The sequence below is a fragment of the Herpailurus yagouaroundi genome, unplaced genomic scaffold (assembly GCF_014898765.1).
Source record: "Herpailurus yagouaroundi ecotype Mexico unplaced genomic scaffold, PumYag 77, whole genome shotgun sequence".
Taxonomy (NCBI): domain Eukaryota; kingdom Metazoa; phylum Chordata; class Mammalia; order Carnivora; family Felidae; genus Herpailurus; species Herpailurus yagouaroundi.
This window is the reverse complement of record NW_024412388.1, coordinates 23,116,010-23,137,411: the sequence shown is the minus strand read 5'-3', so window position 1 is coordinate 23,137,411 and position 21,402 is coordinate 23,116,010.

Genomic DNA, 21,402 nt, shown 5'->3' with positions numbered 1-21,402 from the left:
TATGGTACTAAACAGCCATGAGAATGAACAAGCCACGATGACACACAACACAGATGAATGTCACAAATACAATGTGGAGAGAAGACACCAGGCATAAAAGAGTACATAGCACCTTATTCTGTTACATCAAGTTCAAAACAGGCAAAAGGATTCTCTGCCAGTAGAAGTCAGGAGGCCTGGTGGGGGTGTAGTGAAGGGATTACAAGGAGGCTTCTTGGTTTGCTGGTAAGTTGTATGTTCACTTTGTGTGTGAAAATTCATCCAGCTGAATGCTTGTGGTTTGGATGTTTTTCTGCATGTGTGTTATATATGCGTCAATACAAAGCTTGCATTACACAAAGCAACCAGAGAAATGCTTGATGACTTGCCAAGGAAAGACAACAGACTTCTCTACAGCAACAATAGAGATCAGGAGACAATGGGATAATGCCTTCAGTGTCAAGGGCTAGGGCTGTCAAATTCTGGTGTCAGCTACACTGTCACTGCACAGTGAGGGACATCCTGGTTGAAGTGGGAAATAATGCTCATCTGACCAGTTTTCTCTTCAAGCCATTTCCATGTTGATGATGCTGATGGGGCTCAATTACATATATTTAAAACTTTTTTTTTTTAACATTTATTCATTTTTGAGAGACAGAGAGAGACAGAGTGCAAGCTGGGAAGGGGCAGACACACACACACACACACACACACACACACACACACACAGAATCGGAAGCAGGCTTCAGGCTCTGAGCTGCCAGCACAGAGCCCCCTGCAGGGCTTGAACTCACGGACCACAAGATCATGACCGGAGCTGAAGTTGAACACTGAACCGACTGGGTCACCCAGGCGCCCCTCCACTGTATTTTTTAAATTTCAGTCACTCTTGATAAATAACAAATTTGAAGGAATAAAAAATATCTGAAATCCAAAAAAAACTTTGAGGGAGAAAGAAAGATATTTTCCAAGAAAGTCTGAGAGATGTCGCTCACAGGACCTAGCTGAGAGAACTGATAAAATGACATGTTTTGTGGAGGACCTTGCTATCAGAAGGAAGGAGTAAATCACGAATACAGTGCCAAGTGGAGAAACCAGGCCACATGCACTGATGATACAACACAAGAGCAATGATAACAATAATCGCGATGTGACTAACTTGGAGTGTAAAGGAGAGTGAAACCATCACATGAAGATGGGAAGAGGCATGAGAACTGATGGAGTCTAAGATCTTACCAGAGGGAGAGGGAGGTACTGACTTACTTTAGACTGTGTTACGTGTGCCTATTAAAATGTAAAGATTAACCAGTGAAGAAGAGAAATAGAACGTACAGTTTCCAAACCCGCTGGGGGTGGGGTGGGGAGGGAATGGAATAAAAGCTGATTGATACTGCAAAGAAGAAGGCAGAAAGAATCCTGGCCCTGCCACTCATATCTGTGTGTGATTTTGGGCAAAGGATTTAATGATGTCACCTCTCTAAGCCTCAGTTTCCCTATCTGCACAGTGGGGAGATGATGCCCCCTTGCACTTGCTGTGGGGGTGTGATGAGACTGCCCCTTTGGCCCTTACTGTGGGGCGACACAACACATGGAGGGCGAGTGACAGCCCTTGCCTCTTTGCAAGCAGGGACCTTGTGTAAGAAATGGATTTTATGGACATTGCGGGCGAACGTCTTCTTTTTTTTCCTCTTTTCTTCTTTGGTGATAAAGCTTTCTGCAGTCAAGCTTTGTTTTGTCAGGAGAATAAGAGATTATCACACTGGCTGAAGCAGTCCACTGAGGACATTTCCAAGGGGACCAAGAGGCGAGAAGCGTCTCTCCCAGGACGCCTCCTGCTTTTTCTCTGCTCCTCACACAGTCGATGACAGCGGCGACACGTCTGGAATGTTTCCAGGGCCCCACGCTGCACCCACGTTCTTGCACTTACACCTGTGAGAGAGACGCCCCCTCCCACTCCAGAGATGAGGAGTCGGAGGTCTGGAAGGTGAAGTGCAATTTACCCACGGATGTGGCCGAGCTCACACTCAAACCCAGGTCTGCTTGACTCTGAAGCCCTGTTCATTGTTCCTTAAATACTCAGAACCCGTTACTCACTTAACTATTGAAGGATTGGCTCTAACCAGGGGTTAATGCATCGTATGAAAAGGACATTTTAATGTCCATGTTTAATTATTGATCTTTTTCATAGGAGCCACCTCTATTTTCCTTCTCATTTTAGAACTTCTTCCTTGATCTCTAAGAGTGGTTTGTTAATACTTAGGGATGATTTGAAGAACGGAACAAACCAGAAGCAAACCATGCAGCTGCCTGTCTGGTTGCTGGTGTCCTTGGGGGCGTCCTTGGCTGCCTTGGGAAGGTGAGCAGGGATCCCTCGATCCAGTTCCTGGTGACCCTGCTGGGGCTGCCTCCTGGGAGGCTGGACTTGCTGTGGGAGAGCAGAGGGTGTAGACGAGTCTGAGCCAGGCTGGTCCCGCCGGGTAGAGCTGAGCAGATGACCGGCAGGGATGATCCTTTGGTCTCTATGCCCAACACCATTGGCTGAGATGGGAGACAGGAAGGTTCTAGAACTGGTAGAGGGTCCTCTAGGCCAGATGTCCCAAGGCAATTTGGGGCTACCAAGGGGCCACCCTTGGGGTGGGGCTACCAAGGGGCCACCTCCAGGTCTTTGACCTCCCTGAGCACAGAGCAAGGGCCCTGCTCAGTGGGGCGACTGCCTGGTTGTGCAGAATCTACTACTACGGACTCTGTTTCAGGAGCCCGTCCACTCCTCATACAGGATAGAGTCCACACTGCTATGCATGGCCAGCAGGGTCCTTTATGGCTGCCTGGGACTCTCCCGCCTTGTCTTCCTTTCTCCTAAAAACACATAAACACACATGCACACAATACTCTCTCACACACACACACATGCACACAACACTCACATACGCATGTACATGCACACTCTTTCACATATACATTCTCACACACATGCATACACACTCTCACACTCTCACATAAACACACGCACATACACTCTCCCACATGCACACACGTGCGCTCTTACACACACGCGTGAGCACACACACATACCCCAGCTACATCCATATGCTACTCATGGTTCTCTAAATACTCCAGGCTCGGGGCGCCTGGGTGGCTCAGTTGGTCGAACGTCCGACTTCATCTCAGGTCATGATCTTGCGGTTCGTGAGTTCGAGCCCCGAGTCGGGCTCTGTGCTAACAGCTCAGAGCCTGGAGCCTGCTTCGGATTCTGTGTCTCCCAATTTCTCTCTGCCCCTGCCCCACTCACACTCTGTCTCTCTCTGTCTCAAAAGTAAATAAACATTATAAAAAATTACAAACAACAAACAAAGACAAAACACCCCTGTCTCTCACCCAGCTCCCCACTTTCTCACAAATGTTGTCTCTTTTCCAGAAGGCCCTCCTCCCCCACCTGTCTGCCAGGTAAACTCCCCATCCTCGCCCTCCACGACTTCGTTCTTGTTTCCTCTGTGCTTCTGAACTCAGATGTCCGTGTCCTAGAGTGTCCCGTGTTTGCCCCCTATCCGGGCACCCACCTCTGGGCAGCGCTTGCTTGGGGACTATTTTTTTCCAGACTGTGGGTTGCTCGAGGGCACGTGGGAGGCGCCCAACACATATTTGCCGAAAGACTGAGGGTGGATGTGATGATTCAGTCACACTGTCCTTTCTCTATTAGTGAGAGGGACGGGAGCATTCGCACGGCCCTTCTGTCCCCAGAACCCAGCCTGGGGCCTGGCACACGAAGGATTCTCAGCCAGTGTTTCTGGAATCAATCAGCAGATATGTACCACGCTGCCCGGTCCCGACCAGGCTTAGCTGGTAGTGAGGCTGTCGGGATCACTGAGCAGCCCTGTAAAAATGTCTGGAGTCTTCTCTAGTTTCGACTGGCCTTCTCCAGCCTCCTCCCCCACCCTCCTCACGGCCAACTCCATCAGGTGGGATTAGAAGAGGGTGGCCGTCACCCAGGTGCGGGAGGTGGGCGCAGAGCAGAGAAAGGAGGCAGGCCGGTGGGGGTCCAACCCAGAGAGAAAAGTCTGCAGGTGGGGACCTATCCGTGCAGGATATTCAGTCTGAGAGATGGAGGAGACAGTCTGAGTGAGCTGGGCTATTCAGGAAGGCAGACTTCTGGAAGGAGGCAGAAATTCCAGATTCCCACTTGCAGACACAGCACTCAGTCTGCAGGACTGAGGGACGCATCGAGTCCACCGTCAGGCATGAGCTCCTCCGGGCGCCCGCGAGGCTCGGCAGGTGTCAGGCCCAAGAGCTGACCTCAGTCACTGGTGGGTCGGGGCAGTGGAGACAGGAGACGAGATGCCCCCTCGAGCGCTCTTCCTCAGGGCAGAGCCCCTGGGCCCCTGGTCAGAGCCCTGGTGCTCCCGTCCCGCACAGTCACGCGGTCGTCCCTGGGGCTCCCTCCATTTCAGGCCCTGGATGTTAGAGGGGGCACACAGCGGGGTGACAGAGGGGCCCAGACAGGCTGGCAGTGGAGGAGTAAAGGGAAGCAGTGACACCTGGAGAGACTCAGACAGGCTCCCTGAGGACCGCGGGGAGGGGCCGTCTGCTTATCAAACCTCCTTGTCCTGAAAGGGACTCCAGGCCACTTGTAAAAGCCGCTGCACGGTGGGATCCAGCTGGCCCTCCCACCGGCGTTTGCTGAGCACCTGCTGTGTGCTGAGCACCTGCTGTGGGCAGAGGGGTCCCGCCCTCCGTCTGGTGGGGGAGAAGCGCAGGTCAGGAGGAGCCCCCGTTTCTCTGCCGAGGACGAGCCCCCACGGGGGGTCGGGGAGAGGTGACTGACTCTGCTAGAACAAGCCCCCGAGTCCCCCAGGAAGGTCGGGAACTGGGGCACCCGTCTCACTTTATAGGGCCCTGCACTGAGGCCCAGGTGGTTGAGTTACTTGTTTAATGTCACATGGCAAGAGATGGGGCCTGGGACCCAGGCTCTGAGCTCCCCAGCCTCCTCCCTGGGCCGCATGGTCTCCCGCTGCCTTCTCAGGACCCCATGGCCCCCTCACCCCCAGGCCACTCGGCAAACTTTCCCACGCCGGCAAGTAATTACAGCACCCGGAGGTTAATTTGTAAGGAGATGATGCAAGCAGCTATTTTAATAGCGATTATTAAAATCAGGCTGGGGGGTTGCTACCTAATGGGTAATTATCTGCAACCGAACTGGGAAAGCAGTACAGTCGATTCTACTTAGCTCTTTCCGCAGAGCCCGGAGTAAATCCTGTGGAGCGGCCACCTTTAGCCGGTGTTGTTTAATAACGTTCTTATCGAATGCAAACAGAAGCCACTTAAAAGCCCTTGCAGGAGAGGAGTGTGGCCAGTCTGCCAAGACCTCCGCTCCAGGGCGTCCGAATGGATGCCCGCGGGGTGTGGCCGTGTCCTGCCCTACAACCCGCCGTCCCCTGGGGTCCGCCAGGCCGCCTTGTCCACCGGTCGGCGCGCGTGCTCGCTCGGTTGCTCATTCACGGGCTGATCTTCCTGCTTCCACGTCCATTCTTTCATTCACTCGTTCGTTCCTTTTTTCCCCTCCTCCACCAGCCTTACCATCCATCTGAAACTGGTTTCTCACCCTCACTCTGTGTGAATTTATTCCTCCTTTCCATCGTTTGTTCACACATTTCTTCTTCCGTGTGCCCGCACTTCGCTGGCCCCTGGTTTCCTCTGTCTCCCATTTGTGCGCTTTTCTGCTCGCGCACTCCGTCACTAGAATTATGGAATGTATAATGGAGTTATATTATGTATTCCTTCCGTGATTGGCTCACTCATGCATTTGCTTACGCGTGTCCTCCTTCGTGCGAGGCTTCACGCAAAGGCCACGCCTTCGTTCGTTCCCGGATTTGTCCCTTCCTTTATTTTTTTAAAAAATCCATTCCTCAGGTATGTGCTCGTAACCCACGTCTGAGGGATGTCTGGTCTGATGGGATCCAGCCTTACACATCCCTCCGTGTGTTCTGGGCGTCCCCTAGAGAATGCTCCTTGTCATTTTCTTAGGCGAACTCTTTGTCAGACTGTGACAGGACGACGCTGAGGTCCCATGCTCGGGTGGTTGGGGGAGTTCGTCCAATCTTGGAGATTGAGTACACAAGGGAGGGACAGGTTGGGTGCAGAGGAGATGACCTCATTTTCGGACAAGGTGCATTTGAAGGTGCCAATAGTACCCCCAAGGGAGAGATGTCTGGTGCTTAGAAATGCAGAGGTCGATGGAAAAGGCCTGGGATTGGAGTGGGAAAGCCGGGTGAGTCTCACCTCTGTGGCCCTCTCCCGGGCTGCAGTCAGCGGGATTTACCTCTCCTCCCCTTTCCGCCTCCCCCTGCACGGGGCGTAAGCGAGGCACGGCGAGATCGGAAGCAGTTGTCAGTGAGGTGTTCGATTTCGAAATTGGTTTTGGGCTCCTCAAACGGTCAGGGTGAACTTCACTGCCTCGCCGAGCTGCTTCAGATGCCGCTGAGCACCTGCCGTGCGGATGACAGAGTCTGGGACGATGGGATCGGGCTGAAATGGGTCATCGCGGGGAGGTCTGTAAAAGACAGACGGAAAAGTTGATCCCGCCATGGTGCCTGTGCCCGGTTCCTCCCCGGCTTGTGGACCGGGGTCCCCCTTCTCCGGGAGGCTACGGCCCCTCTCTCAGGGTGGCTGGAGGGCTGTGGGTGGCCCGGGTGTCAGCTCCGAAACCCTGTTTCCCCTGGGGGGGCCCTGTCAGGACCTAGAGGTGAGAGTGAGAAGCCTCGCTGCCCCCGTCAGCTTTCTCCAGCCAAGTTCCAGCAGGTACAGAGTCCAGAGGGTGACCCCCTGGGACAAGGCCCCTCTGCCATTTGGTCCTCCCTGGGGCAGGGGGGCGGGGCCTCTGCGATGGGCCCCCGGGAGAGGGATGCCCGCCCCGCAAGCCCCCACCTCAGACCCTCACCTTCAGCGTTTGGTGCAGGGGCGAGGATGTGCGACTACATGCATATCTTCGTGTTGAGAACTCAGGACTCTGGGCATCTGGGGCAGGGACAGGCCGCGTGATTTGGAGTCAGAGAACGGAAACCAGTCCCTGCAGGAAGCTTGCAACCGAGGGGCTCCGGGCAGGCCTTACCACCTGTCCGGGGCTTCAGCGCCACGGCCACAGAATGGGATGGCACCACCCACCTCCTGGGTCTACACGAGGGTTGAGCGAGACAATGGAGGGGAAGGTGTCTCGTGGACTCTGCCGCCTCATCCCGCGCCCGTCCCCGGGCTGGTGCCACACTGTCAGGGCAGACTATGCCGTCCTCACTCGGGTCCTACGAATCAAGGTCCCAAGCGCAGCATATCCTTCCTGCCTCCCCTCCCCCTCCTTCCTCCTTTCTCTCTATTCATCTTTGACTTGTTTATAATTCTAGAAACTGGAAGGAAGGACTCTTAGGGATGAAACAATCCCTTGTTTCATGCATCGGGGAAACCGAGGCCCACCGAGGAGGAGCAGGGGGCTCCAGGTCACCTCGCCAGCCCGACACCGAATCCCGACCCCCACCCGAGAGCTCGAGCCCCGTTTTCTTGCTCTGCTGGGTTCCACCTCTCTGCTCTCCGAGGTCACCTCGGACCTTGCCTTGGCGGTCTCTCCGGTGGGTTCATCACATCCCCACCAATTAGGTGGCTGAATTGCTCAGGGATTGATGTTTTTTTCTTTTTAAACTACACACGTGTGTGCGCACACACACACACACACACACACAGTCTCCATCCTAACCTGGCTGTCAGCTTCGCTCAAAAAGAAATGTGTGTGATCGCTCGCCCGTGTGAACAAAGCATGGCTGCTGCTGTAATTACATCCGGTTAAAATCCCAGTGACAGAATATATTGCAGGAGGAAAGGGTTCCATCTGGGAAAATTCAAGTCCCCGCACACCCATATCTATTTTCCCTCTCAAACTTTCTTCTTCTTCTTTTTTTTTAAACCAAGAAAGAGCAAATCATTTTTAAAGGTTACCTTACCCTTAAAAATATTCTGGATGTGCATCTTTAAGCACATGTCGGATGTGTGAATGTTAGTGTTTTATCACTTATATAATCCAGGCCTCTCGTCTTTTCCACAGTCCTGAGGACCTCGGCAAGTGACTTACGCCCTCGTCGTGTCGCTGGCAATTGCTCTCTGCAGCCCAAGAATTTGTCCTTTTCAGTCCCCTCTGAGAGTCTGAAAACAGTTGCTGGGCTGCAGAGAGATGAACGCAGGCGGCCAAGAGGATTGGATTTCCGGCACCTTCCGTACTGCCACCACAGCCACTGTCGCTGAGGGCCTACTCTGTGCCAGGTGCTGTGCAACAATACCTAAAAAAATTCCTCATCTCTACCCATCACATCCCCACACTGATCGGAACTGCTGTCACCGACAGCCCGGAATCTTCTTCCCAATTGCCTCGTTGATTCCACTCTTGTCCCCGGTGGTGTCTTCTCCACTGAGCAGGAGGACAGAGCCTTTAAAAACGCCAGTGTGGCTGCCTCTCTCCTCTGCTCACGCCCCCCATGGCTCCCATCTTCCTCAGGGTAGAGCCAGAGTCCCCCACAGGCCCCTGGCCTCCCCCCAACCCCGTTCCAGCCACACGGTCCTCCTTGCTGACCTCATCTCCTGCCTCTGAGCCCGTGGCCCCCGTGGCCCCCGTGGCCAGGGATTTGCTCCCCAGGGACATGCACCCCTTCGGCCTTCCGTCCTCCTGCTCTGTGATCAGTGAGTCCTTCCAGGGGAGGCCCTCCTGACCAACCACATAAACCTGCACCCTGACTCCCTGGGCCCACCCCTCACCCCTCCTCCTGCCTGATTTCTTTCCTGATCACTTAGCACGGTCTGACGGCCGCCGCATAGGGTGCGGACTCTATGTGGGTAGTGATTTTGGTCTTTTTGTCCACTGCAAAGTATCAGGCTCCTAGAACACCGATGAAGACGGAAGCCCTTAGGGTCCGAATGAAGAAAGATTCACATTTTGCACGCAGGGAATCAAAGGCATTCAGACAGGAACCAAGTGAGCAGTTAAACAACGTGATATGATCTCTGATCGTGATGGGTGCTATGGAAGAAATAAAACGGGGCTGTGTGGCTGCTTTGGGTTGGGATCTAGGAGAGCCTCTTGGAGGAGGTGGCGTTTGAGCTGAGTCCTGGATTTTACAGACCAGGCAGCAGGACTGGGAGGGAACGACCTGCCCAAGACCTTGACGGTGGTGAGTCATGGAGGTTTGGAGGCCACGGGGGGAGGTGCGCCCCGGGTCCTGGGGATTCCTCCTGAACGCCCAGCACGGACACAGTCCTGGGTCCTGCGGTGCCCTGTGCTGACCTGGCCCGGGCCTTTTGCCCCTGTGTTGGGGTCATTACTCCATGGGGTCCCCCTCCACATGGGGTCAAGAGTATCACTTAACGAGATCAATGGGACCTCATGCATCCTTTGTCCCCGGGATCGGTCCAGACATGCCTGAGGTTACTCCGTGAGCGGGCGTCAGCATTCAGCCTTGAACTCTGGTCTCCTGCTCCTGGTCCTTCCCACACTTCTGCCCGAGAAAGGGAGGCTCGGGGAGCTTGGCTGCAGATGCTGGAAGCTGGGTGACTGGGAAAGCCTGGGCTCCTGCTTCTCTTGGGAATGTGTGAGGAACACAGCTGCATGGGGACTGAAGCAAGCCTCAGCCGATGAGGTCTCCAAAGACCTCCAATCGGAGAAGTCCCTAGAGACCCGTGCCAGCTAGAGTCCCCTGGGGGGCGGAGCTGGAGGAGTCTTAGATTCGGGCCCCGGGTGACTCCCTATAGAGGCGGGGAACCTGGGGCCAGAGAGGGCGAGAGATCACCCGAGGTGACGTGGACAGTGGGGGGCAGGGCTGGGGCACTGGCCAGCTCGCGGCCCAGCCCCGACTGTTAGGGTATGAGACTTTGAAAGACCAAAACAGCAGCGCACTGGCTTGTTCCCCTTTGGAGCTCCTGACATCAGTCTCCTCCTGTCCCCTTGCAGCTGCTCTCTCAAAGCTGCTTGCTCCTTGGGAGATTGTTTGGGTCTTTTCTGGAAAGATTCTCAATGAGACGTAGTGCACGGAGAGGACGAAAGCGTCCTGACGCAGTGTGGGGCGCTGGTCCCCCTGTGTGATAAATCCGGAGGTGGCAAGGGCTAGGAGCTGAGGTCTGGGCTCCAGCCATCATCACGGGGCGCGGTGGAGACAAGCTGGGCAAGGGCTGGGATGGGGTTGGGTTAAGTTTAAGGCGAAGGTTAGGTTACCCAGGAAGTCTTTGAGCCCTTGCCATGTGCCAGGCCTTGTTTGGAACGCTGGGTGTGAACGATCCTGTGTGGCGATATAAGGAATTTCTCCGGGCGGGGTCGTTAGCCCCATTCGAAGGATGAGAAAAGAGAGACTTGGTGAGGTGGCATCCCTCAAACCCAGCCATGTCTAATGCCAGACAAAGCACCCTGTCTGTTTCTTAACCTCAGGAGTTAGGCTTTTGATTGAGACAGATTAGGACCCGCTCAAGGGCAAAGTCAGGATGGACCGCGTGGACTGCGTGTTCAGAGCTGGGTTAGTACTGGACAGAGGTGAGGGCGGGGTCGATGGAAACACGGAGCTTAAGGATGGGATCGAGGTGCTCCCTGCGTGAGGATGCTTCTAGGGCTGGGCGAGTGCTTCTGCAGGGATGTTCCCCACGAAGAAAACGTTCTAAAGGCTGATGGCTTTAAAAGCCCTGTGGATTTTGCGGTCCACCCCATAACATAGTTGTATTTCCTTACTGAAAATGTTGCCATCTGAATCTTTGAGTAATATTTACACCTTGGGGAGGTGTCCCCCCGCCTGGCAGTCCACCAGCTGGAAAAGTGGGGATGTGGGGACAGGGGGCGGTTTGGGCGCAGCCCGGGGCTATGGTAGAGTGGGCAGCTGTCCTGGATTGCCCGGCGCTGGGGGCTTTTCTGGAGTTCCGGACCTGCCATGCCACAGCCAAGCAAGTGTCGGGCAAGGCAGGAGGAGTGATTGCATCCAGAATGTGGAGGAAACCAGAGGTTAGCAAAACAGCTCGCCTTGGAGGGGAACACAGGGTGGTTAAGAATGTGCGTTCTGCTGTGGGCAGCACCCAGTATTTTGTTCATTTTTCCAGGCAAGGATTCACCCGCGCCTTTAAGCCTTGGGTCCTCATTTTCATGGTGAGCCAGCAAGGGCGCCCCCTCCTGCTCGATTTCAGGCACTGTGTCCCCCTCATCAGGTGCTGGTATTAGTTTCTCCTTTCCTCAGAGCTGGTAGGAAGGAAACCTCACGGGGCCAAGCAGGGAACGTCTTCCTGTTTTACTCCCAGAAGCGATAATCAGGTTAAGTCAAATTAACTCAAGGCCAGCCCAAACTGGGGAGTAAAAACGAGCCACCATTTTCGTTTCCGGAGTCTGGGATTAATCTATTCATCAGCCTACTTCATGGGGAGAAAACATGCTTCTTCAATAGTTTTCAAAGTGAAAAACAATGCCTCTTTAAGTTAAACAGATGAACTTGAGAACAGTGTTGAGGTCAGCCAGACTAATGAACGTCATCACAGGGAATGCACAGTGGTCCACAGAGGGGCCCCGCCGGCTACTCCGAGGTCTCTGTGGACGCGCTCAGCCACTGCGCGAGGGACGGTCATTGAGGGAGAGAGGGAGGGCGGGGGAGAGGACAAAGGGAGACAGAGGGAGCGGGAGATGATGCCCCTGCAGGCTTGACTGTCCCTGTGGGTGACGATGCATGGTTAATTCAGGCAGTTTTGGCCACTGAAGCAGGGCATAAGAGTAAAGGAGGATCTTCGTGTGGGGTCTGAAGATCCACTGTTCTCCGTGCGTGGGGGGGGGGGGGGCCGCTACGCGACCACACAAGCAGCCACAAGGTGGAGGGGGTATTGCGTGCATGTGGGAGCCCGTCTGACTTGGGTACAGAGTCTGGCTCAGGAAGTCACCAGCCACCAGCCCTTGGCCAGCTTACTCTCTGGATCAGTTTCCTTATCAACAAACAGGGAGTTTGAATTATTCCTGCCCCGCAGGCTTGTTGGGGGGCCTAAACGAGCTAATAAGGAAAAGCCCCTGACACACAGCAGGCATTGGGGGAGCTCTGGTCCCGGCTGCTCTTAGCAGGGTTTCTGGTCCCTCCAGGTGGGGTCTGGTCCCTGATGGAGGGGCCCCATGGGTGACTGAGGAGCTGTCCAGCCCTAAGCCCCATGGTCCATGTACATTCCCTGCGGTGCTGGGGAGAACACGGAGATGGCTCTCTGATCCCTGATGTCCACAGCCCAGTGAGCAACACGGGGAAATGGCACAAAGAGAATCCAGGCTGGGGGTGGGCCAGGGAGCAAGGGAAGCATCTGGCTGTGAGGGTAAAACACTGGGAAAGGCACAGATCCAGGGGACTGACAGCTAGACGCCTGGCCCAAGGCTGCTGGGGTAAGAGGAAGAGGGGACATTCAGCCCTCCAATGTCTGCATCTGCAGCCTCCAACGTCCCACCCTCTCTCGGTGCCTACACGCTGTGTCTTCTACAGATGTGTTCAGGAGGGAGTGAACATCACGTGTGTAGTGAGGACCGGGGGTTGCAGATGTCCAGCAACTGCACTAGGATGGTCCCACTCACAGGTGGCAGAGCTATGGCTCACTCCCCCTGAGTCTGGCTCTAATGGCCACAGTCCTGTCGGACAGTGTTCCTTCTCCCCGTGGCCCTCCTGTTCCTCCCTCGATTGCCTTCCAGTCAGGACATGTCCTGTGGGGGAGACATGAGGGCTCACGGAGCTCTTCCCGTCTTGCCCGCGAAGCCCTTGTGTGCCCGCAAGGTCCTGAGGACTTGCTAAGCCCACGAGCCACTCTTGTGATGCAGAGCTGATGTTCCACCCTCAGTGCAGGGCAAGCCAGCCTTTCTCCCCCCACCCCACCCTCTGAGCACCTGCTATTTCATAAAGGGCCTCTGAGCACTGAGGGCACAACTTTGGATCGGGCTGAGATATCTACAAGCAAACTCACTGCAATCCTCTTTCTTTCCAATGTTATTATGTCTGCAATCGTTCCTTTAATGTCACTCTTCCCTGTGTGTTCCAGGATGGCAGGGACCATGCACCTTGTACAAAGAGTGAGCACGTCCGTCAATAGTTGCTGAATGACCGGATGAAGGAATCCCTGGAGAGAGAAATGCGTTCTGGCCACTGTCTATTCCTGGTCTTTCTGGACATGGGAAAAATTCTTGTGGCCTTCAGGAGTAAAGATGGTGGTGGAGGGAGAATTTGGAAGAGGCAAGGTACTAGCACAGTTGAAAGATGTCTATTACTGCTCTGGTGTCCGAGGTGGGGTGTATCAGTTAGCTATCACTGCGTAACAAGCTACCTTAAAACTTGGTGCCTTAAAATAACAAGCATTTACTTAGTTCAGGAATCTGTAGGCCTGCTGGGTGGTTCTGCGGCTGTGGGCTGGACTTGGCTGGACTTATTAGCATCTCAGGGCAACTGTTGGCTGGGATGTTGGCTGGAGGGGTCTGGGACGCCTCTACTGCGACGGCTTATGTCTGCTCCTTGTGTTTTCTCGTCCTGCGGTAATGAGAGAGTAGTTCCCCAAAGTTGTCGTCATAGTGAAGGCATGTAACAAGAAGGAGAGTGAGAGTCCCCAAGGTCTCTTGGGGTTTAAGCTCACACATGGCACAATGTCACTTCTGTGGCATCGAATTGGCCAGAGCAAGTTGTAAGGCTGGCTCAGATTAAGAAGTGGGGAACACAGATTTTACCCTCTTGATGGGAAGAGTTGCAAAGTCATGTTGCAAAGGGCAAGGGCGTGGAGGTCTGCAAGTGGGAGTCAGCGGGAGGCATGACAGTAAAGTGCTAACATAGGGCTAGGCACACAGACACTCCCAGCGGCCGAGTCAATGGCAATACTAAGGTCCGTGCTGTACTTTTTTATTGAGGGCATTCCAACATCGAGCCCCTGGGCCCTTCCTTATCCACTCCCAGAGGTCAGGGTCTTCAGAAACCATGTTTATATTCATGTATTAGAATCGAGTAGCTGGTAGAAAAGAGTCAGTACTCTTTCTGGCTCTAGAAAGGTCTCTGCTGGTCCAGAGTCCCTGCCTGGCTTCCCTTTCTGATGGACTGTGGCGTCGAGGTGGCATCTTGGGTGTCCTCTCTTCCCACGGCCCCCACACATGTGAGGGTGCACGGTGTCCAAACGTGGGAACCAGAGGCTCTTCCCCGACATTCCCAGGGTTTGAGGAACAGAGATCCCTCTGGGGGTGACCTGTGAGGGGCCCCTCCGTGTCCCCTACATGGGGCTGTTTTGCTCTCTGACTCTTCCTTAATCGTCCTCTCCAGACTCAGAAATGAAGTTTCATTTCAGCTGGAGGAAAGATAATTAAGGCTTGTAAAGCCTTGTTGTGGACAGTGCTCTAGGGCTCCAGGTAGAGCGGCCCCATTTTTAGCATCTCTCGGTCTTAATCGAAGGCCCCTCAGTGAGTGATTGGCCAGTTAGCACTGTTAATGGATCTAACTTCCACAGGCTCTGGGTGTTTCCTTGCAATTGATCTGCCCGTGAAAAGTATGCTTTGGAGACATGAAATAACCGTCAGAGAGCCTTAAACCAATTACACTTCATCAAGAGGGGAAAACAATGTGCTTGAAACATGTGCTACAAGGAAACTGAGGGTTTCCTGGCCCGGGAGGCGAGGAGGGGACCGAGTGAGGCTCTTCCCAGGGGAGTGTGATGTCCCCGGTCATTTTCTTAGTCATAGGAGGCGGCTTTTTCTGATCCTGTCCCCACCCGGCTCTGCCCCCACAGGGGGAGGGGTGTCTGAGTCACTCGCTCCCCTTGGGTGGGGGGTTCCGGCTTTGCCTGGAGAACAGAGGTGGGGACGGGTCTTACTCTCTCCTCTATCCCTCCTCCATCTATCTGCTGGGGAATGAACCCTGGAGACACCGGGAAGAGGGGAAGCCCAGTCCTCTAGGGATGTGGCCGTGTGGAGACGTCTCACCGGAGACGGGAGAATTGAGATCAGCCCCCCACCCCTGCCACCCCTTCTGGGACAAGGGCCCCAGGAGGGGGCTCTGTTCCCTTAGATGTGCGATAAGCAGGTGCTTGCTGAGGGCCAGCCCGTGTCCTGCTCTGTGCTTGGGCTGGTGATCTGGGCTGGACGGGCCCTGGTCCCCACCCTCCCTCTGCACGCAGTGAGGCCACGTCAGCCTCCAACCAGCACGCCGTCACCTCTGTCCCCTCACCCTGCTTTGTGTCCCCATAGCACGTATCACCACCCGACCCAGATACAGCTGTGTTGGTTAATGTCTGTCACCCCTCCCAACGTCAGCTCCATGAAAATGGGGCTTTCTCTGTCCAGTACCTGGAACAGCTCCCAGCACGTAGTGGACGCTGTTTTGTGAACGTCATTGGATGTGCTCTGATGGAGGGAACAGGGGGCACGGAGAGTCGCAGGTGTCCTCTGTGGGCAGCCTTCCTTGGTGTGTGAGGGTGACCAGCTGGGGACATGGGCGGGGCATCCACGGCATCTGCCATGCTAAGACCTCCAGCGCCTGGAGCGCCCGGGGATCAGAGCCGGGAAACCCCACCCTCCATGACCAATGTCAGCGCAGCCCCCACCAGAGACAGAAGTGCCCTCACACCGCTGCCTGGCGCTATGGATCCTCTGGCCACGGCCAACCCCAGCCCCCTCTCTGCAGGGGGAGAGTGGAGCCACTGGGGCTTCTGAGCTGCGCTGGTCATTGATCCTCTGCTCTCTGCTCTGCGTGGGCCTCAGTATTTTGTATCCTTTGTGAGTCAGATGGCAGAGGCACTGGAGGCTTGGCCTGGCCATCCCCCAGCTGAGCCCTTCAGGGAGAGGCCGCTTCTTTCTGAAACCCCGCAGAGTGTTCGATGGAAGGTGGCTCTTCCCCATGGGGCAGCTTTGATGAGCCTCGGGCTTTGAACCTCATCACTGACAAACGCTGGAGCCGGCATGGCACCTGCTAATGGGGCTTAATAAGAGAATTTCACTGCTGATCCCAGGAGGCACCTGGGGGAGCACAGAGGCACCTGGGGCCCAGGGCCCACGCCAGCTGCAACCTTGGGGGCTCATGTGGGCTCAGGCAGGTGCCAAGTCCTGGACGGGGGTGGCTCAAGGCCGTAGAGACAGTTGGTTAGGGAGACTGAGGGGGTGTCACTTCCGTGTCTGGACTCGGGTAGGGAAAGCAGCCTGGGTCCCACCGGGGTGGGGATGAAGGCAGCAAGGTCCTAGCTGGGATCCAGGCTCAGCACTCAAGACCTGGACACTGGACCACACAGACCTGAGTTCGATTCCCAGCTCTGCCACCTGGAAGACTGAAATCACGTGAGTTTCTTTGTCTAAAAAATAAGAATAATCAACCTTTAAAATTTTTTTAAAATGTTTATTTATTTTTGAGACAGAGAGAGACAGAGCATGAACGGGGGAGGGTCAGAGAGAGGGAGACACAGAATCTGAAACAGGCTCCAGGCTCTGAGCCATCAGCACAAAGCCCGACGCGGGGCTCGAACCCACGGATAGTGAGATCATGACCTGAGCCGAAGTCGGGCGCTCAACCACCCCAAGAATAATCAACCTTTTTAAGTTAAGAGTAATGAAGAGCCAGGGCTCTGGAGCCAGATTGCCTGGGGTTCAAATCCTGGTTCTGCCACTTACTAGCCATGTGATCTTGAACCTGTTGATGTGTCCTCGTGGAGCCTTAATTTCTCATCTGTTAGTGAGTGGAGATAATAGTGCCTGCCCATAAGGTAGTTGTGAGAATTACATGAATACATGTTTAATGAGCTTAAAAGAGGGGCCTGGTCTTCGTAAGTATACATAGGTGATTGTTATTATTATTATAATTTATAGCTGTTCAAATCCATCCCCTGCTGAGAGGCCTCACTGGGTTCCCCATCTTGCTTACTGTAAAACTCCATGTCCTGGATGGTCTCATGGTGCCCACTCCTCTGAGCTCACCTCTCCTTCGCTCCCTCCTCTCCAGTCACATGGTATACTTCTGCCTCAGGGCCTTTGCACTCACTCTTCCCGCTGCCTGGAATGCTCTCTCACCTTGGCTCCTTCCCTTGCTTTCTTCAAGTCTCTATCAAATCTCCATCCCTGGCCACAGGCCCCTCCCCCATGGCCCTCTATCCCCTACCTGCTTGGTTTCTCTTCATAGTGTTAATCTGACATTAAGCTATATATTCCTTTCTTTATTGTGGTGTCTCACTGGGATAGGAGCTCCACAAGGCCAGGCGACTGAAGGGCTTTCATTGGCCAGACCACAGTCCCATGGTCCAGGCCGGGGCCAGGGTGGAGTCTATCCCAGCCACAGGCACAGAGAATGGAAGGGGTACATCCTGCTTCTCCCCTCCTTAAAAAACCAGAGGTCCATAATGGTGAAGGGGACAGATGGGGGCGAGGTGGGGAGAACCAAGCTGCTGACTGTAGAGGAGGTCAAGATCAAGGATCAGGAAGTGGAGGAGGTCTGGAGCTCCCAGCTCCACAGTGTCTGAGTGGGGCTGGGGCAGTTCATGGGCTCTGCAGCAGGGGCACTCCCGACTCCATGCAAACCTCTCTGCGTCTTGGCTTCTGCATGGGGATGACAGTCCTCGCCTTGCAGGGCTGCCGTGGGGATTGGATTCCATGTGTTCATCATGTCCGGCCCACGGGGGTTGACATCGCATGACAACGAGGCACTTAGCACTGCTGAGGGAGTTAGGAGGACTTGGTTTGGGCACCCGCCCTGCCCTGTGTTGGCATGCAGCTTTGGGATGGCATGCCCCCTCCGCCTGCTGTCCCCGTGGACTCTGTGACAGGAAAGGGCTTGGCTGGAGGCATGAGGAGACTCAGCATCCTGGAGCCGGGAGAGACTTGGAGGTGGTTGGCACCCACTCCCGGAGGGTGGCCGGGGAGGGAGGGCCGAGACTTCAGCGCTTTTGAGACTTGGACGCACCTGCTCTGGGGTGTGCAGGTGCAGCTGTGGCCTGGGAAGGCTCGGGGGGGGGGTGGTGGTACCCTGAGCTACTGCTTTTCTAGCAAATACCAGGCCATGCTGCTGCTGCGTCTGGGCCACGGAGTGCTCGCGAAGGATGCGGGGCGGTCAGAGGTCATCTTGCTCGTGCGCTCCTGTTCCAAGTGTTCACGGAGAGCCTACTGTGTGCCGGGCACTGGGACACGGTGCTGAGCAGGACGGGCTCTGCCCTGCCCTGTGGAGCTCACATGCCCGCTGGGAGCACAGACAGCGTGAGCCAATGGACATGGGCTTTATTTTGCCATTGAGAGGGGGAAACTGAGGTCCGCAGAGGAAAAGGGGGTATTTATTTTTCCTCAGAGAGGTTAGCCACTGGCCTGAGTGACACAGACACTAAGTGTCTGAGCAGGATGCATACCTGGCAGCATGACCCCCGAGCCTGCACACGCACCCCACTGTCCCTCCGAGGGCACTGCCTGGAGGGAGCCTGGAGGGGGGCCCAGAATTTCTTTGTTTTTGCTGTCTGTTCCTAGAGGGTCAGGGAGAGGGGGCAGTGCTGGCTGGTCCAGCTCTGCAGCTGGCCATAGAGGTGGCTCCTCAGCCCTAAAAGCTACAGAAATGGACACCTAAGAGTGGAGGCAGGGGCACTGAGTGCAGTGGTCAGGGGCAGGGAGCTGGAGCCCGTTCACTCAGACCCGTGAAGACTGGACAGATTTATTACCATTGCAGGGTCTCAGTTCTTTCAGCTGTGACATGGGGGTAGTGGGCTCCCTTCCTCTGAAGGTGACCGTGAGCATTAAGGAAACGATGGTACACACAGTAAGCCCCCAAGCAATGATGTGGTTAGTGCTATAAATTATTGTTATTATAATGATCATGGACGAAAGAGCCTGAGGTTCATTCCCACTCTTGGTGTCCGTCAGCCCTGAGCCTCTATATCTGTAGAGCCTGGTCCTATCTCTGCTCTGGGTATTACCTTAAGTACATTTTCTTTCTTGGGAGCTGCCTGGGGGAGGGAGGACTGTCTGCTTATGTCTGGAGTTTTAACTATATTTTTCCAAAGAAACATTGTTATTCATGGCTATTAGTAGTAGAAATCATTGGGGCTTTTATTTGGACTAATCATAGCGAGGGCAGAGTTTTATGAAACAATAAAAAGTGAGTTTCAAAAAACTTCTGGAATACATTTCTAAGTTGTTAGAGAGAAAAGCCAACATCCGCCATGTACTTATTGTGTAGTAGACATTGTGCCAAGGACATTGCCTGTGTCATTTTACTGAATTTTTGCAGCAACCCAATGATACTGATGGCGTTAATCCTGGTTTAGGAAAGAAGTGATTGATGCTCAGAGAGGCTAAGACATTTGCCCACATGTCTTACCTATTAAATGTTGGAATTAGAATTGAAACCCAGATCTTTCTGACACATCACACCTACAAATAGTATCATCACCTTTTGATATCATTCCACTGACAATACAGCTTTACAAAGAAAAAGAAAAAAAACTAGAGATTCACTGGTATCCAAGACTGTTGTCATATACCACCTCCCTATGGCAGCTACTAGAATTGCAGGCAAAGCGCTTTGTATAAACACCTCCCTCTTCTGAGAGATTGCAGCCTCACATAACAAATTAGGGTCCACCAGAAAGTTCTGGGAAGGTTTCAGGAAGGAGGTGAGACTTGAATTCTGCTTTGAGTTCAAGCATTGAACAGACAATGGTTTGGAAAGGGTGAGCCTCCGGACCAGTGGATGTCACGTGTGAAGTCTGCAAAAGGTGGAGAGATTGGCCTGCTGGTCTCACAGGGCCAAACCATTGGATGGGGATGGGAGGAGTTTGGGTTTCTAGTCTAACTGAGCTAGGGAGAAAAGCTACACACTTAAGGGAGAGAAAGAAGAGAAGCCAGCATTATTAAGCACCAGCCTTGTTAAGACACATTTCATAAGGAACTCCCTTTGACCCTCACTATCTGCCCATGAGGTTGTGTCTTTGTCAGGGTTGTTTTCTTGCATTCCTTAGTCATTTATGAGCAGAACCAGTTTTTATGTGGGTCATCCCCTTCTGTGCTTTGAGTTCATGGAGGAGGCAGCCCCCATAGCTCAGAGGTGAGCCACACGGTCTAGGCTCAAACCAATCCATCCAGACCATTCCTCTGGCTACAGGAATTGGCTCAGGGATGGGCATGTGACCCAACCAGAGCCACTGGCTTACAATAAGCCTTTTACTGGCCTTTCTGAGAAATATGCTTTTGTCCTTCCCTCTGGACTTGAACGAGATTCCTCCTACTAAACCTGAACCCAGAAGTTCATGGTCTAGAGTGGTTGCTACCATGTCAGGGGTAGCCTGACAATGAAGACAAAGTATAGAGGAGAAATAGAGAGAATTCGGGTCTTGATGTCATCAATGGGGACCCCAGCAAGTTGCTCCTGACGCAAGTCTAACTCCACAAGCTCCCATCACACCAGTCACTGGATTGATTCTCTTTTTGCTTGAGCCAGAAATGAGTTAACAAACCCATGCAAAGAAACTCAAGTAGAAATAGGGCTCGGATGCCTCAATCCCAAAGTTGAAGCCCAGCAGGTATCCTGGGACCTGTAAGTCACCTGGCAGGGACCCTCTCTGACTCCCCCTTCCTTCTCTGCCTTTCTCCCTCACTGGGTCTGCAGGGTGGCTCATCTCTATTTCCCTTTGCCCATATTTTATTTTATTTTATTTTATTTTATTTTATTTTACTTTTTTAATTTTTTAAAATGTTTATTTACTTGCGAGAGAGGGCAGGGGAGGGGCAGAGAGAGAGACAGACAGACACACACACACACACACACACACACACACACACACACAGAATCCGAAGCAGGCTCCAGGCTCCGAGCTGTCAGCAAAGAGCCTGACGCGGGGCTTGAACTCATGGACCGCGAGATCATGACCTGAGCCGAAGTCGGACGCTCAACCGACTGAGCCACCCAGCCTCCCCTCCCTTTGCCCATCTTTTAAATTTCCTCGCAGACTGGCTTCTCTGCACACTGGTGACCCAAGTCAATAATGCCTCTACCCCAGGGCTGACGTGACTGGTTCTCTGCAGGTGTTAACTCTGCCCTCATGTTCCAAACTGCAATTCCCAAGAGAGAGGATCTGATTTTTCCTGAAGTGTCCACTCCAGGCCTGTTAAACTGTGGGGGTTGGAGTAGATCCTTAGCAGGCTTGTGGGCTGATAAGAAGAGATGTGCAGGAAAAAAAATAGTTGGCATTTCTATACAGATGGGCGTGATAGTCCTGCTTTACAGACACTGAAACGGAGACTCAGAGAGGCGAGCGACGTGCCGAGATCTTGCAGCTGGCAAGTTGTAGACTCAGGATTTGTAGCTTCTTCTGCAGGACCCTGAGCTCCGTGGTCTTTCCACAATTGCCCGCCCCAGAGTTCTTCTGTAGGTCGCCCCCCGTCTGCTCCTCCAGCTTGCTCACTCTGCGGGTGACCAGAGCAGGATG